Source organism: Panthera pardus, unplaced genomic scaffold, assembly GCF_024362965.1.
Source record: "Panthera pardus isolate Hobbes unplaced genomic scaffold, ASM2436296v1 HiC_scaffold_20, whole genome shotgun sequence".
NCBI lineage: Eukaryota > Metazoa > Chordata > Mammalia > Carnivora > Felidae > Panthera > Panthera pardus.
Window position 1 is genome coordinate 15,006,400 of NW_026526766.1, and position 15,107 is coordinate 15,021,506.

Sequence of the window (15,107 nt, forward strand, 5' to 3'; positions counted from 1 at the left end):
AGATTTATTATAAGGAGTAGATGTTTGGCAAAAACAGTATAATCCAGATCCACATAGACTTTTGTCTTTTTTTCTCTAGGGCTTGGATAGAGCTCTCCTCCAAAGGATCCTGTGTCCCTTCAGTCCACCAGAGTATTAAAGACCAAAAGTTAGATGCTGGATACAGCTCAGTGGTGGGAGTAGAAAAGCACATTAAATTAACCTCCTGAAGGAGTTTATCCTTCTTGATGCTACTGTAAATGGAATTGCTTTCTTAATTTTCTATGGAGATTGTTCATTGTTAATATATAGAAGTTCAACTCATTTTTGTGTGTTGATTTTGTATACTGCTATTTTGCTCGATTCATTTATTACTTCTAACAGGTATATGTGTATTTGTGTGTGTGTGTGTGTGTGTGTGTGTGTGTCTATGGAATCATCAGTTATTTATTTATTTATTTTTATTTTTATTTTTGAGACAGGGAGAGACAGAGCATGAACAGGGGAGGGTCAGAGAGAGGGAGACACAGAATCCGAAACAGGCTCCAGGCTCCGAGCTGTCAGCACGGAGCCCGACGCGGGGCTTGAACTCACGGACCGCTAGATCATGACCTGAGCTGAAGTCGGCCGCTCAACCGACTGAGCCACCCAAGTGCCTCTCATCAGTTCTTTACTATGAACTAAAGCTGTATAAAGTTTTATGAGTCATATAAGATCAACTTGTCTGTGAACAGAGATAATTTCACTTCTTCCTTTCCAATTTGGATGTCTTTTATTTATTTTTCTTGTCTAATTGCATCATTTTTTAAAATGTTCATTCACTTTTGGGAGAGAGAGACAGAGCATGAGCAGGGGAGGGCCAGAGAGAGAGGGAGACACAGAATCTGAAGCGGGATCTAGGCTCTGAGCTCTCAGCACAGAGCCGCACACAGGGCTCGAATCCATGAACTGTGAGATCATGACCCGAGCCGAAGTCAGACACTAAACCAACTGAGCCACCCAGGCGCCCCAACTTTTAATTTTTAATTCATTTTGTGAAATTGATCTGAATCAGGATATTCAGGCCTCGAGGCAGAAGTGGGTCAAAATCCACTCTAGGTTTTCAAACAGAGGAATCAAATACAGGGAATTGGTTATACTCAGATAGCTCTGTGGGACCAGCAACAAACCCTCTATCTGAAGGAATATTTGGAGGCTATGGGCCATCAGAGTCCAGAATCCTGGAGAAGGGGTCTGTCTGGGCCAGTGCTGAAACCAGAAATAAAGCACCACCCAAACCCGTACTGGGGCAGCTGAGGGGCTACTGGCCAGCTACTGTTGCTGCGGATGCCAGAAGTGCCATCAGATGATGATGGAGTGTTGGCTGCTCTCTTGCTGCTGGAAAGTGCCAACAGAATCCAGAACAGGAAGCAAATCCCGTCTCCCCACTCCAGCATGCAAGACTCCTGCCTGTACTTCCCATTGGTAGAAAGGATCCCAGAAGCTTGGGGCAAGAATCTGTGAAAATGGAACATGCAGATCCCTGGACCCTCTGAACTGAGCCGAGAACAGCAAGCCTACTTGTTGTCAGGGACTCTGAGTGGGTGAAAACGTTCCAGAAGGTCATCTATTTTACTTTTTCAGTATGTGTCTTTTCTTCTTTGAGAAATGAAATCAGTCTGGTGCCTTTTTATCCTCATTTGGATTGGTTTATTTCCACAGGTTTCTGAATCTCCACCAGGTGGAGTCAGAGGCCAGTTTTAAAGGGTTAAATTTAAGAAGCAAATTGGTTGGGAGTTTCAGTTTCAGATTGGACCAAGCAAGGATAAACAATACCAAGGGGACTCTTGCTTTCCTCTGATGTTTCCTGCTAGAACGTTACCTTGTTATTATTATATTCACTTTGACAATTCTGTCAATGTGCCCCATTCTCTAGCTATGACTTAGGAATCTTCCGTTCCAAGGAATGGAGACTCATTCCAGCTGGCTCAAGAAAAGAGAATTTTATTATAAATATACAAGAAGAAATATCACAGACATTTCTGGAAGAGAAACAAAATACAGCAAAGGCTTACTGGGGGCTGCTCTTTGCTTCTTTAAGGGAACACATACTCACTCTTTTGTCTGCTTCTCATTTATTCATTATTCATTCATGAATATGCAAAGTATCTGCTATGGTGCTAGGGACTTGAGATACAGGGGTAGATAAGGCAGTAATAAGGAAGAGAGATATTAAACAAACATGCATATAAAATTGTAAATCACTATAAATGCTCCGCATAAAATGTGTGGCTTTTAAGAGACAGTGTAACATGGGGACTTAATTACAGTTATGAGGTTATGGGAAAAAATTCTTTAAGTGGCATTTAAGTATGGACTTAAAAAGACGACTCACGGCCCAATTAGAGTGAAGAAGCAAATTTGCTCAGTTACAAAGTGTGTGAATGAGAATCCAATTATTTTCTATGTATATACATAGGCAGAAGTCTTATTACTTAAGTACCTTATTATTTTAATAAGGGGCATACATATTTATGGTGAGTGGTGGAAATCTTATCAAAATTAGTGAAAAACCTTTGTTGTGAAAACCTTTGAAATATACACAGTGCTATTCCACTCAGACTGGTTTTTTTATTTTATACTTGTTTTATGTAGTACCTGAAGGTAGAAATCCTCAATTTGTGATTGACACAAGGTTTTCCAATGCTTGTTCCTAAAGTAATCTTAAAGTGTATGCAAATAACTCGCTTCACATTTTCAGTTGGCCAAACTCCCTGCCTCTTGGGGGAGATTTATTACATACACTAGCAGATCTGGTTCTCTTTCTTTCCACCAAAACGGCACAAAGGCAAATCTGAGCCGGGCAAATAAACAACGTCCTATCTACAGATGATTTTTCTTTTAAATCAAGTCGTCGAACGTCCCCACACACCGCCTGACACGCATCTGGTGCCACTGTGTCCAGGGTGTAGACTTGAGTGTCAGAGATCTGACAAACAGTCCTAATTCTCCCTAATCCTTAGCCACAGTGCAGCAGGCTAATTGTGAATCAGCGCTTTAGCCACCCTGGGTCACAATGTTACCGGTGGCCTTATTGTCCCCAGGTCCTGATTTCACAGATAACAGTCCACAATTAGTGCACTGATTTAATAAAGCTCCAGTAACAATTCTGATGCCTATGTTGATGTTCCTATAGTTACTGGATTTGGGATACATATTAATAGACCACAGATGCACACACAAAAAATTGAAGAACAGGAAGCAGATCCTAAAAGTCTACTGGAGTAAATGAATGAGTATAAAATGATCACTATTCTCGCTTAGCTACGTAAGCCTAGCAAATGGACTATTTGAAAACTCTAGGGGGTGCCTGGGTGGCTCAGTCCGTTGGGTGACCAACTTCAGCTCAGGTCATGATCTCACGTTGTGTGGGTTCGAGCCCCGGGTCGGGCTCTGTGCTGACAGCTCAGAGCCTGGAGCCTGCTTCAGATTCTGTGTCTCCCTCTCTCTCTGCCCCTCCCCTGGTCGCACTCTGTTTCTCTCTCAAAAATAAATAAACATTAAAAAAAAAAAAAAGAAAACTCTGTCCATAAAGGAAATATTCCACTTAGAATTTTCCGAGAAATACCTAGAAAACATAACTAATGCAAATTTACTTGTATTGCTGGGATGATAGAATTGGAAATTTAAATGAAAACTTTCTAGTAATCCAGGAGATCCTTTGTAGGTATTTATTTAAGGGAGAGAAGGTATCCAGGTCTTTTTTTTTTTTTTTTTTTTTTTGGCTTCTGTTAACTCATTCCAATAAAAATATCTAGAAACATTTAGCCTCAGCCAATAGTATTTGATTATTTCCACAGTTAGTGGTTGGATGACCAAAAGATAAACCAAGATATGAAACTTATGCCACTCTTCAGAATTAAAGCCCATATTTTTCCTAGATATATGGGCTATGGGCACTGCTCCCATAACTGAATCATCTAGAATTAACTAGATTAATTAGGTCCGAGGTGGACAAGATAGAATACCCACAAAAGAAGTGGGTTAACCTATAAATATGCATTCTCTTATGTTGACAGTTTTATGTTTAGTCTGTGGACATGGAAAGAACATGAGAGAACCAGCAAGACTTAAAAATGTTGTTCATGTGTCAGTGCATGTATTAAGATGACAGGCCAGGATTCAAATCTTAGCTCTACCTGAAACTACCACATAGCTGATAGGGTCAGTTACTTGAGTTCTTGGTGCCTTAGTCCTATAAAAGGGTCATCAACATGATTTATACACATCAAAAGGTTATTGTCAGGGTGGGATGATAGCAGGTTTCTAAAGTACTTGGCACGGAACAAGCCCTTACTTAAAAATCAGACAGGGCCACCTGGGTGGCTCAGTTGGTTGAGGGTCCGGCTCAGGTCATGATCTCATGTTCGTGGGTTCGAGCCCTGCATAGGGCTCTGTGCTGACCACTCAGAGCCTGGAGCCTGCTTTAGATTCTGTGTCTCCCTCTGTGTCTGCCCCTCCCCTGCTCATGCTCTCTCTCTCTCTCTCTTTCTGTCTGTCTCTCAAAAAATAAAATGCTAAAAAAAATTAAGAAAAATTAAAAAAATCAGACGGCATTATTAACAACCTGCAATTTTGTTTCATTGCTTATCTCTGCCATGGTGTACCTCCAGGTCCATGATTCTGAACTGGGGGCTACCCTACCTCCTATCCCCAGGAGGCATTTTTGGTTGTCAAATCTGAGGAAGGAAAGTGTTACTGGCATTTAGTGGGTAGAATTCAGAGGTGCCGCTAAACATCCCACAACGCACAGGGCACTCCCTACAGAAAATACCTATCCAGCCCCAAATGACAGTGGTACCATGGCTGAAAAATCTACTTTAGAGTTTACTGGGTCTCCGTTTCACTGAGTTTGTGTTGTAGAAGGGTGTGACTTTGTGTTGTGTGCTCTAATTCACTCTCTTCTTCTTCTTCCCCCATCCTCACTCCCCACTCTCTTAGACTCCGAACTCCTTGGGGGCAAGTGTTGGGGCAAGTCTATCATGGCCATGCTTCCATCGTCCAGCCCAACGCCTGGCCCAGACACCTCAACAAATGCTTGCTGAAGGATGTTGCAAAAAATGCTTTTCAGGAAGTCCATAAAAAGCTAAATCTATTATCGTTGGCTATGCATGGTCACCATGTATAACCATGTATAACTAAAACTCAGGCCATTTGTTTTGACGAGGTATGAGAATGTTTATGGTATAGTCAGAGCACATTTGTTTTAGAGTCAGAAAGACCCAGGTTTTAATTTTGCTCTGAACTTCCCACTTAGCCTGTTACTTTGACAAGTTACAAAACTGTTGATAATCATGCATTTATTCCAGGGGTCCTGTGAAGATTTCACAAAATAGTCCGTGCGAAATGCTTCGTTCAGGACACAGGTTCTTAGCAACGAGGACATCCTATGACTTTGGGCAAATTCTCATCCCTACCTCCCCAGCTACAGCCTTCATCAATACCATAGAGACAACTATTTCTTGGCATGAACTTCAAGGCTTAAATGAAACCATGATGTGTATAGCAGAATTTAATACGCAATAACTATCATGGTTATTATATTTTTATTTCAGTGGCAAAAAGAAAACTCAAGAAAAGAAATAATTCTTTGCCTTGTCCTTTTTGCTGATGCCATCTCCCATATCCATACTCCCCAAGAACAACAGGAAGGAAACAAAACAGAACAGAACATGGAATCCAGGAAGAGACATTTTAAGATCCTTTGCACATATTCCAAAATAGTGACATGCATTTAGAGCTCTCTTCCAAAGCAGAGTTGGACCCCTTAGTTCTTGTAGCTACATTGCCTAGAAGAGCACTGAGGCCTTTTACTTGTGTTTCCGGGCTGTTCTTCAAAGTATTAAATTATCCCAGAATGATGAGTTTCTTTTCTAGGACATGCAACAACAAAAAATAAACTGTGATGATTGCTGTCACCTTCTGCCCTGTCTCTTTTTTAACGCAGAGTTGAAGCTGCCCAAACATTGAAAAATGGTTTCTATCAAAAGTATGGTGGCAGCTCAAGAGAGAGGAAATAGTAGGTATATAATATGGGAATATCTCTTATTTGGTTATGAGTAGGGGGGGGGCGTGGGGGAAGAGACAGGGAAAGAAAAAGAGACAGAATGAGAATTAGGCAGGTTTTGTCTTGTTTTCAAGGGCAAAGATTCAAGTTAAAAGGAAACTTTATTGGCTCACTGGCCCATGCCTTAGGATGGACTCCATTTGGGCTGGACTGAATTTTATGTCATACCTGTGTACATCTCAAGGAAGAGGATGGAATATTGTTTTCCTCCCAGCGGGAGATTGGAATTCATCAGGGGCCCAGGGGGTTAGGCATTATTGATTACAGGTACCTCTCCTCTGGATTCTTTCTTTCTTAATCTTCCTCCTTTCTTTCTTTCTTTCTTTCTTTCTTTCTTTCTTTCTTTCTTTCTCCCTCCTAATTTTGTAGTGGTATGAAACCATTTGTTACCTTTCTTACGGGACCTATCTTTTTTTTGTTTATTTTTTTGCAAGAAATGGGAAATTTTAAAACATCATAATCTAGTGGTGGATGTGAGAAACACCGGCTTGATGTTACAGTCACTAAATAATGCCACAAGTTGCTTTTAGTGACCCTGACAGCTTTTCAGAGTCCAACATGTTGAATGTGCCTCAGGGACCCTGGGATGACCAGGTCCTGATGCGGGGCTCCACCCCACGATCCCCCATGGGATCATGACCAGAGTGGAAATCAAGAGTCAGACACTCAACTGACTGAGCCACACAGGTGACCCTCTGTATCTCATTTTCAACTAATAATCTGTTGTTGAAGCAGAGTATGTAAATAATACAGGAGATGTTCCGGTCAGAGCTGGAAGGAGCAGGCAGAGCTCCCCAAAGCTGGCCATTCACCCTTTGCCTTGCTGCAAAACACCTCTGCCCCGTTCCATCAAGCAGGCCACGTGGGACAGTTTGCACAAACCAGAATGAATGCGCGAGAAGCAGGCTGTCACTTTAAAACAAACCTCCATCCTGTTGAGCCCCAGAATGATAACCTCTTATCAAAACTGAACGGCAAGGGCTATTATACTAAAAGAGCAAGACCGTTCCACATATGGTAGGCTGTCACCCTCAATAGGATGCAAATTAAGTAGGTCACTGGTATGGGACTACAAACCCAGGAAGATCAGAATTCACTCAGAGTCAACCGGATGGGAATTAATGCCCATCCCAGCAGTTAGAGAACATGCACGGGTTCCAACTTTCCCAAACCATATGAAGTGAGAATGGAGTAAAGCTGGCTCCCCAAACACATACTAAGTTGGTACAACAAACCAACCACCACCAATATGTATGGCAGCAACTCTCAAGTCACTTCCCAACTCAAGGTGCAAATAGCAAACATTTTTTGTTTAGAAAATTGTAAGTTGCGAGCTGCTGGGAAAGATCCCAGGCGACGAATCAGCAATCCTAGATTCTAGTTGTAAAGCTGCCACTAAGTAGCTGTGTGATAGCGACCATCTCGCTTTACCTCTAGGACCCTCAGTGTCTTCATCTATATAATGATAGGTCTGGGCTAAATGTATACGTGATTCCTTCTCCCTTATAGCCCCGTGGCAGGTACAGAATGATTTTGTCTGTTTCTAGGGGGCTGATATTGACTTTGCAGTCATTCGATGCTGACTTCCTCCTCAAATCTACAGCGGACAATCTGTCACAGCCAGAAGAGCCCTGGAAAATTCATTGCAATGTGGATGACTTACAGAAATGGAATTTCAGTGCTTCTCTTTTACCTGCTGGGTATAATCATGTCAGAGCTTCCCACATTTCCTTGATTCTAAAAAAGCTTATAAACCAGGAGAAGATCAGATGGGATATTTATAAGCCTAGCAAAGCCATTCTTTTTCTTCAAATTGCACCGTCTGCCTTATGGGAAAATCCTACCTGGTTTTTCCTCTCCAGAAAGTAACTCAAAATGATTGGAGAGAAAAAAAATGGTAATGCAACAGTGGAGAGAATATCCTGCAATCCTTTAATATCCTCTGCATAGTCATTTTCTGCCTATTCTTGCAGTTTGAGATCACAGGATTCTTGACAACCTAATAGCACTTCATGCCAATAAAGTCGAGACTGCCTTTTTGTTTGATGTCGTTTGGAACGTGCAATTATCCCAAGGGCAGGTTGTAGCTAAACATTTTCATCTACCCTCAACCCTTTCTGCCCGAGGAGAGGCTGTGACAGACTTCTCAGTTTCAGTTATGCAAAGGTCCAGGATTGGCAAGGTTCAGGGCTTTTACCTTTTAGAATGCCTGATGTTGCAAATCCTGTTTGGGGGAGGTTTTTTGGCTCTTTAATAATGGCCATTTTGCTTCTAATATTTACTTGGATGACAGATCCAGAAATTTCCATATTGCTCCACCTCCATCACCATTCAGACCTTCTTTTGAAGCTTTTGTCCGTCTTTTAGATATGAAGGGATTTGCGATCAGATTCTCAAGCCCCAAATAGAGAGGGATCTCTTCTGGATGGAGGTACAGACAGCCTCTATTCTTACACTGTCCCCACCCACCCTGCCCTATGCTCTACTTACTATTTAGAAATGGTAAGGAAACAAGTAAGAGTTAGGAGGTCAGAGTTTTGAAAGGAAACAGAGCATCCCTGAGGAAGTCATGTTACGGCGTTGTCATCCCAGGAACACTGAGCGCTGCATCCCATACGTGCATCCCTTCCCTATGCAGAGCTGACCACATGCGGCTCTCCTTTGACGTTCATTGGCAAAGTGAAGGAGAAATGCCACACTGCCTCCATGCGCCACCTTCCTTCCTCCCTTTGACTCTTTCCCCAGTACTGAGCTACTGTCCTTTGCCATAGCTGCTTCTCCAGCAGGCTCTGAGTTTAAAAGTATGGTGAGAGAAAGAACAATTATTGACGGAAGGGCACTGTCTAGGAGCCTGGAGTAATGAAATCAGAAGATTTCAGCGTCATCTTTGTGCCATTATGCCTTACCTGTGTGAACCCGAGCAAGTCGGTAAATCTCTTAGAAGTTGGGATTTCTTATATATCCAGTGGGATAACCGTACCTTCCCAGCTCACTTCACGAGACATCACAAGGATCAAATACAATAAAGTGTGGGCAAGTATCATATAAAATGCAGTAAAAATGTTAGCTGTCGTGAATAATTTCATAGTTAATGATGTCCCAGCTAACCTTTACGAACCAGGGGCTGTGAGCCGAGAATCAGGCTAAGTTAGTTACTTACGTGGATTCTTCCAACCCTCCAGAGTTTTCACTGCTATGTCCCCGTTTCACTGAGGAGATGAAGAGAGTAAAACCTAGAACGGTTATGGCACCCAAAGGGGCTCAGTTACTCACATCAGAGTCGGGAGCTGGCTCTTTTGAAGCAAGTCTGTGTGATGTTCGAGTTACCTCTCTTGTGCAAGATCTCTATAGTATTTCTTGTAAGGTTCGCTGTGCCTGCCTGGGTGAAGAAGGGCAGATTTCTGATCTTCTTAGCTTGTTCTTCTCTACCTGCAGCCCATGCAATGACGGGCAGCTCTGGCTCTCTCTTAGTCTCTTTTTCTTTGTCACTGGGTTCCATACCCTTCCCATCATTCCCAGACATAGAGGAGTGGGAAGAGCCAATGGCCAAAACCAGGGTCGTGGCAAATCCAACATATATGATTTATATATGAGACCATTTTTTGGAAGTGTAAACAGAGCTTGCAAAGGACCAGGGTATTGGAGCGCAAATTCACTCTGTTACTTTTATTTGAACTTCTAATACATGGTAAAGCACGATACTGGATCTCAAAATGTAAAATAAAAGCAAAGCATCCAATCTCAGGTTGCAACTTTTCCATCCGATGAGTAAAGCAAACAGGTAAGCAGAGGGTGACAGTTTGGACCAATAACTTCCAGGTGAGAGATCGACCGAGCATCTTGGGGAGTACATAGGAGAGCCAAATAACTAGACGAGTGGGAGACAAGCGTGCAGTAGGGAGGCTTCTGGGTTAAGGTGACCATTGACTGAAGCCATGAAAAAGCATCACCAAAGTCAACGCTGTAAGAAAATACAGTTCTTCTTTCCCCTTCAGCACCTGTGACTCCAATCCCCTTGTGCTTTCATTCCTTACTTCTACAAATCTTACCCTGATTTTCCCCTGAACCATCACTTCGCTCTTTGAAAATTCTTAAAAGTAAATACATCTTCCTCCACCTTTTCCCTTCAGACTTGATTTGACCGAAAACTAGCACTCCCTTGGTTATTGGAGGGGATGAGCCCTAATAAAATCCTTTTATCTTTGAACATCGGCTGAGAGCAGCTTAAAAGTCTTGAGATGTTACAGAAGTACGACAATCAATTCCCTTGGCTGAAGAAGACCTTGGGCACTGGAGTTGTGGATGCCAGTGTTTTGAGCATCATGAAGCTGGGGAACATTTTAATGCATGAGATGACGGCTTCCCTTGTGTGCTCCTTCGTGAAAATGAGCATGAAAGAGACATGGAGGGACTTCTCCAGCAGCTGTGTCTTTGGGGGTTAACTGCCACCAAGACCTCCCAGTCTATGGATCTTTTTGACAGCAGAAGTCAAGAAGAATATAACAGAGAAGTCTGGGACATCTGGACTTAAAGGTCAAAAAGAGGAGGAAAAATAAAATATACTTGAAATCTGAAAAGTCTCAATGACTTTTCATGCAACATTTAAGGCAAAAGGAAAAAAATTAAGTTTTGCTAATTATACTCTATAGTTTGGGATTGCCTGACTGTGCTTTGATGCCCAGTTATTACAGTTTATTGGTTAAGAATGAGGAGGGCTATGTAGTTAGACTGCCTGGCTTTGAATTCTCATGCTGCTACTTACTCGACATGTAAGCTGAATTTTCTGCGCCTCAGTTTCTTTGCCCACAAGTTCAGGAAAGTAGTTCTGGTCTAATGTAGTTGTTGAGAAGAGGTGATGAGATGACTCATTGAGTGTGCCTACGATAGTGGCTGGAGTGAACTAAGTGGTCAGAGAGGGGTGTTGCTGGTCTGTGTGTTGTTCTCTGGTGTTGGGCGATATCCCATGGTATTTCGTGGTATTCTGGGGCGGCTGCACCTTCCACTATGCAGGGAGGGTCACGAGTACTTCTGAGGGTCACCATAGTCTTAGCCAGATTTAGCAGTTGGAAGAGTAGAGAACAATCCAGGTTCATGTGGAGACAATCTAACTTCTGGAGGGGGGGAGAAGCGGAGGAAACCAGTCTGTTTGGCAGTATGTCAAAATCTCCTGAGGGAGAAATTACATGCTTTCTACCTCGAGCTTTCTGGGGAGTACTCACGAATGGAAATGAATGAAGAAGACACATAGTGTAGAAAATCTACTGGCCTGGTTGTCTAAGACTATGAAGCACCCTTTCTCCCATGGTGCCCTGCACTGTACCCTCAAGCCTTTGTTGAGTATCTAACACGGTTGCTGAAAGAATTGTTTCTTCTATTTTCTCAAATCTAACTCAGAACTTAGATTCAGTTACACTTTCCGGAAGTGAGGAAATGGAACATTCTCTGTTTCTGCCAACAGATCCTCCTCCTACTTACCTACCCTTTCATTGTTATCCTACACTCATACTTGGTTGGAATATGATAAGACAATTCCACTCAATTGAGAAGTTATTAAAGAAAAAAATAGTGAATGTCTCTCTAGAGGTATCTATCTTAGGATCTGGCAAGACGCTTCCCATTACAAGTAGTAAAATGCAGGGGCACCTGAGTGGCTCAGTCATTTGAGCCTCCAACTCTTGGTTTTGGCCCAGGTCATGATCTCACTGTTGTGAGATTGAGTAGGGGTGTGGAGCCTGCTAGGGATTCTCTCTCTGTCTCTCTGCCCCTCATCCTCTCTCAAAACAAATAAATAAACTTAAAAAAAAAAAGCCAAGTGGTAAAAATGCAGCCATATATTTTAATTTACCACACGCAATAACTTGGATGAATCTCCATAGAATTATACTGAGAAAAAAGGTCACATACTGTGTGATTCATGAAATGACAAAATTATAAAAATGGAGGACAGATGGCCAGGTGTTAAAGAAGGAGAAAGGTGGCAGAGACAGGGTATGACAATAAAAGAGGAACCTGAGGAATCCATGTGATGATGGAAAGGTTCCGTATCTTATCTGCGATGACATCAATGTTCTGTTGTGATATTGTACTACAGTTTTGCAAGATGTTACCATTGGGGGAAACTGGATAAAGGGCACATTGGACCTCCATTTTTTTAAATGTTTATTGATTTTTCAGAGAGGGCGAGCATAAGCAGAGGAGGGGCAAAGAGAGAAGGGAAGAGAAGATCTGAAGCAGGCTCTGCCCTGACAGCAGTGAACCCGATGTGGGGCTCGAACCCACAAACTGTGAGATCATGAAGTCGGATGCTCAACTGACTGAGCCACCCAGGCGCCCCCGAATCTCTTTTTATTATTTCTTATGACTACATGTGAATCTATAATGACTAAAAAATTAAGAGCTTAATTGAAAAAAATCCACTTAAAAAAAAAAAAGAAAAATCCCACAACAATGTATTTGCTGTTGATTTTAAGAGTTCTCCTTGTTAAATTTTTATGGCTTAACTTGGAATTCAAGTTTTCCATGATCTTGCCCCAAACTGCCTGTCCAGCTTTACTTCTCCACCCACCAGGGCCATGTAAGTTCACCGTTCACCATGTAAAGTGGGGCTTTTCCACTATTACTTTTCATTTCCAGGATAGAACATGCTCCTTGCTTTATTTGCTCGTGTTCAGGGTCTGCTGCTCTGTGTCGGGTTGGGCCACGTGCTGCCTACTTCGTGAAAGTCACTCCAGAAACTGACCATTTTCCTTCCCGCAAACAATTGCAGATTTTGTTGCTATCCATCTTACGGTACTTCATACATTTGATCTTTTATTTTCATGATTTCGTGTATATTTCTCATCTCCTCTACTAGATGGAAGCACGGTACGAGCAGGATTTTTCATTTTTATATGAAACAAATAACCTGTCTAAGGCACCTAAAATTGTGTTTGCACAGGACAAGGACTTAATATTCATCCTTTCTTTTGCAATACACAATATTTCATACACAGTAGACTTCTGATAAGTTAAGAAGTTAGCACATTTAATGGATTTTAATTTTTGTAACTCTATCATGACACTCTGCTTTGCAAGTGGTTGAAGGTTTATTAAAAAAAAAACCTATCACTTGGAGGTTTTTCCCTTTTTAGACAAAAGGAGTAAATTCCAATAAATAAAATACATGCAAACAAAATGCAGCATTACTTTTTTTAGACAGAAGGAATACAAATAATAAATAAAATACAGCACTGCATGTTACATATTTAATCAAGTATCAACGTAAGCATCTACGATACCGCATGGGACACAGGCAGTGGCATAGAACTAGGAGTTAGAATATAGGGGTTATTAGCTAAACCCTGCCACTGATAATTTAGTGATGCTTCAAGCATCACTTGATTTCTGCATGCCTCTGTGAAATGAAGCTATTGGGTTAGAAGGACGCTAAGTTCTTTTCTAGCTCTGACATTTTGTGGTCGCATGAATGCAAGGTGACTGAACATTGAACACAAATGCTAAGCCATGTGCTTTTAAGTCCACTAATCCTCACTGAATGCATGTGGGCTGAGTCTCTGAATCAAACACCGGGTGACCAATGTCATTGTAGGTTCCCGTGCTGCATTTGAAACCAGCCTCTTCAGTTTGTTGTTCTCTTAGTCCCGCTGTCCCTGACTATTAGCTTACGGATTAATCATTATGACTGGCAACTCAGGGGTGAAAGGCAGTTGGGTTCATTTAATTAGAACTAGCCCCACTTTGGTACTAAATGTATTTAAGTTTCTAACTTCGATTCTAAGCCAAGTTTTTTGCTCACATTGTCCTCTACTCTGCTCTTTCTTTGATAATGAATTTTCACCTGTGTCTAAAGGAATGATATTTTTTAAAAAAGATGGTGGGGAGGGATGGGCAGATCATAATTATATGGCCCTAACTGAAGGTAGCCTAATAGCTAGGACACAGGAAACCAGAGAAAGAACTTACAGAAGATACAAAGTCAAGGTCAAGAGAAAGATACTTCCTATAGTGTCTAAAGAAACTTTATTATCTTTGTTGATATTGTTATTAATTTTTTTAAATTTTTTAAATGTTTATTCTTGAGAAATAGATACAGAGCGTGAGCAGGAGAAGGGCAGAGCAAGAGGGAGACACAGAATCTGAAGCAGGTTCCAGGCTCCGAGCTGTCAGCACAGAGCCCGACGCAGGACTCGATCTCACTGGTCGTGAGATCATGACCTCAGCAGAAGCCGGATGCCCAACCGACTGAGCCACCAAGGTGCCCCGATATTGTTATTATTAATTCCAGAATCTTCATCAGTAGATCAGTAACATGTATTGAGTATCTGTTATATGCTACGAAGCTTACTAAGCATTTTACAAACATTATTTCTTTTAATAGAATAACTCAGATAACTACAGTATTAATTCCTCCTTACAGATTAAAAAGCAAAAACAAAAACCTGAAATTTAGAAAGGTTGGTTATTTTTTTCCAAATCCCAAGGCCAGTGGGTGCTGAACAGGCATTGGAAACCAGATTGCTGGACTCCAGGAGCCCATGGGCTTATGTACAATATTATATTGCTTCCTAAGTATCAACAGCCACCTTTACCTGTTGAATGATGGCTAAATGGGAAGGGCTTAATAATTGACCTAAGCTAATACCACTCGTGAGTGGTAGAACCAGAATTTAGCGTCTCTTTGACTCCAAAGATCAAGATCTTCCTACCACAACTGTGCTTTGAGAGTAAAGTCATTTAAGATGTTTCTAAGTCACCAAGGGATTTGTAACCAAGTACAATTATGTTGCCTCCCTAGATGTCATCAGAATGCGGACAACCTGTTATTATGGGAAAATATTCAAATAATCTAGGGAATGAAATGGAAATGGGCAGTATTGCAATAATGCATGTAAGAAGTAGGGACTAGCGTCCTCAAGGGAACACAACTTTTCTTCAGAATTGTCCGAGAACGGAGACATGTTTGTCAGCCTGTATGTACAGAATCCTTCTCAGTTTTATCATGAAGGATGGTAATTAATAATCA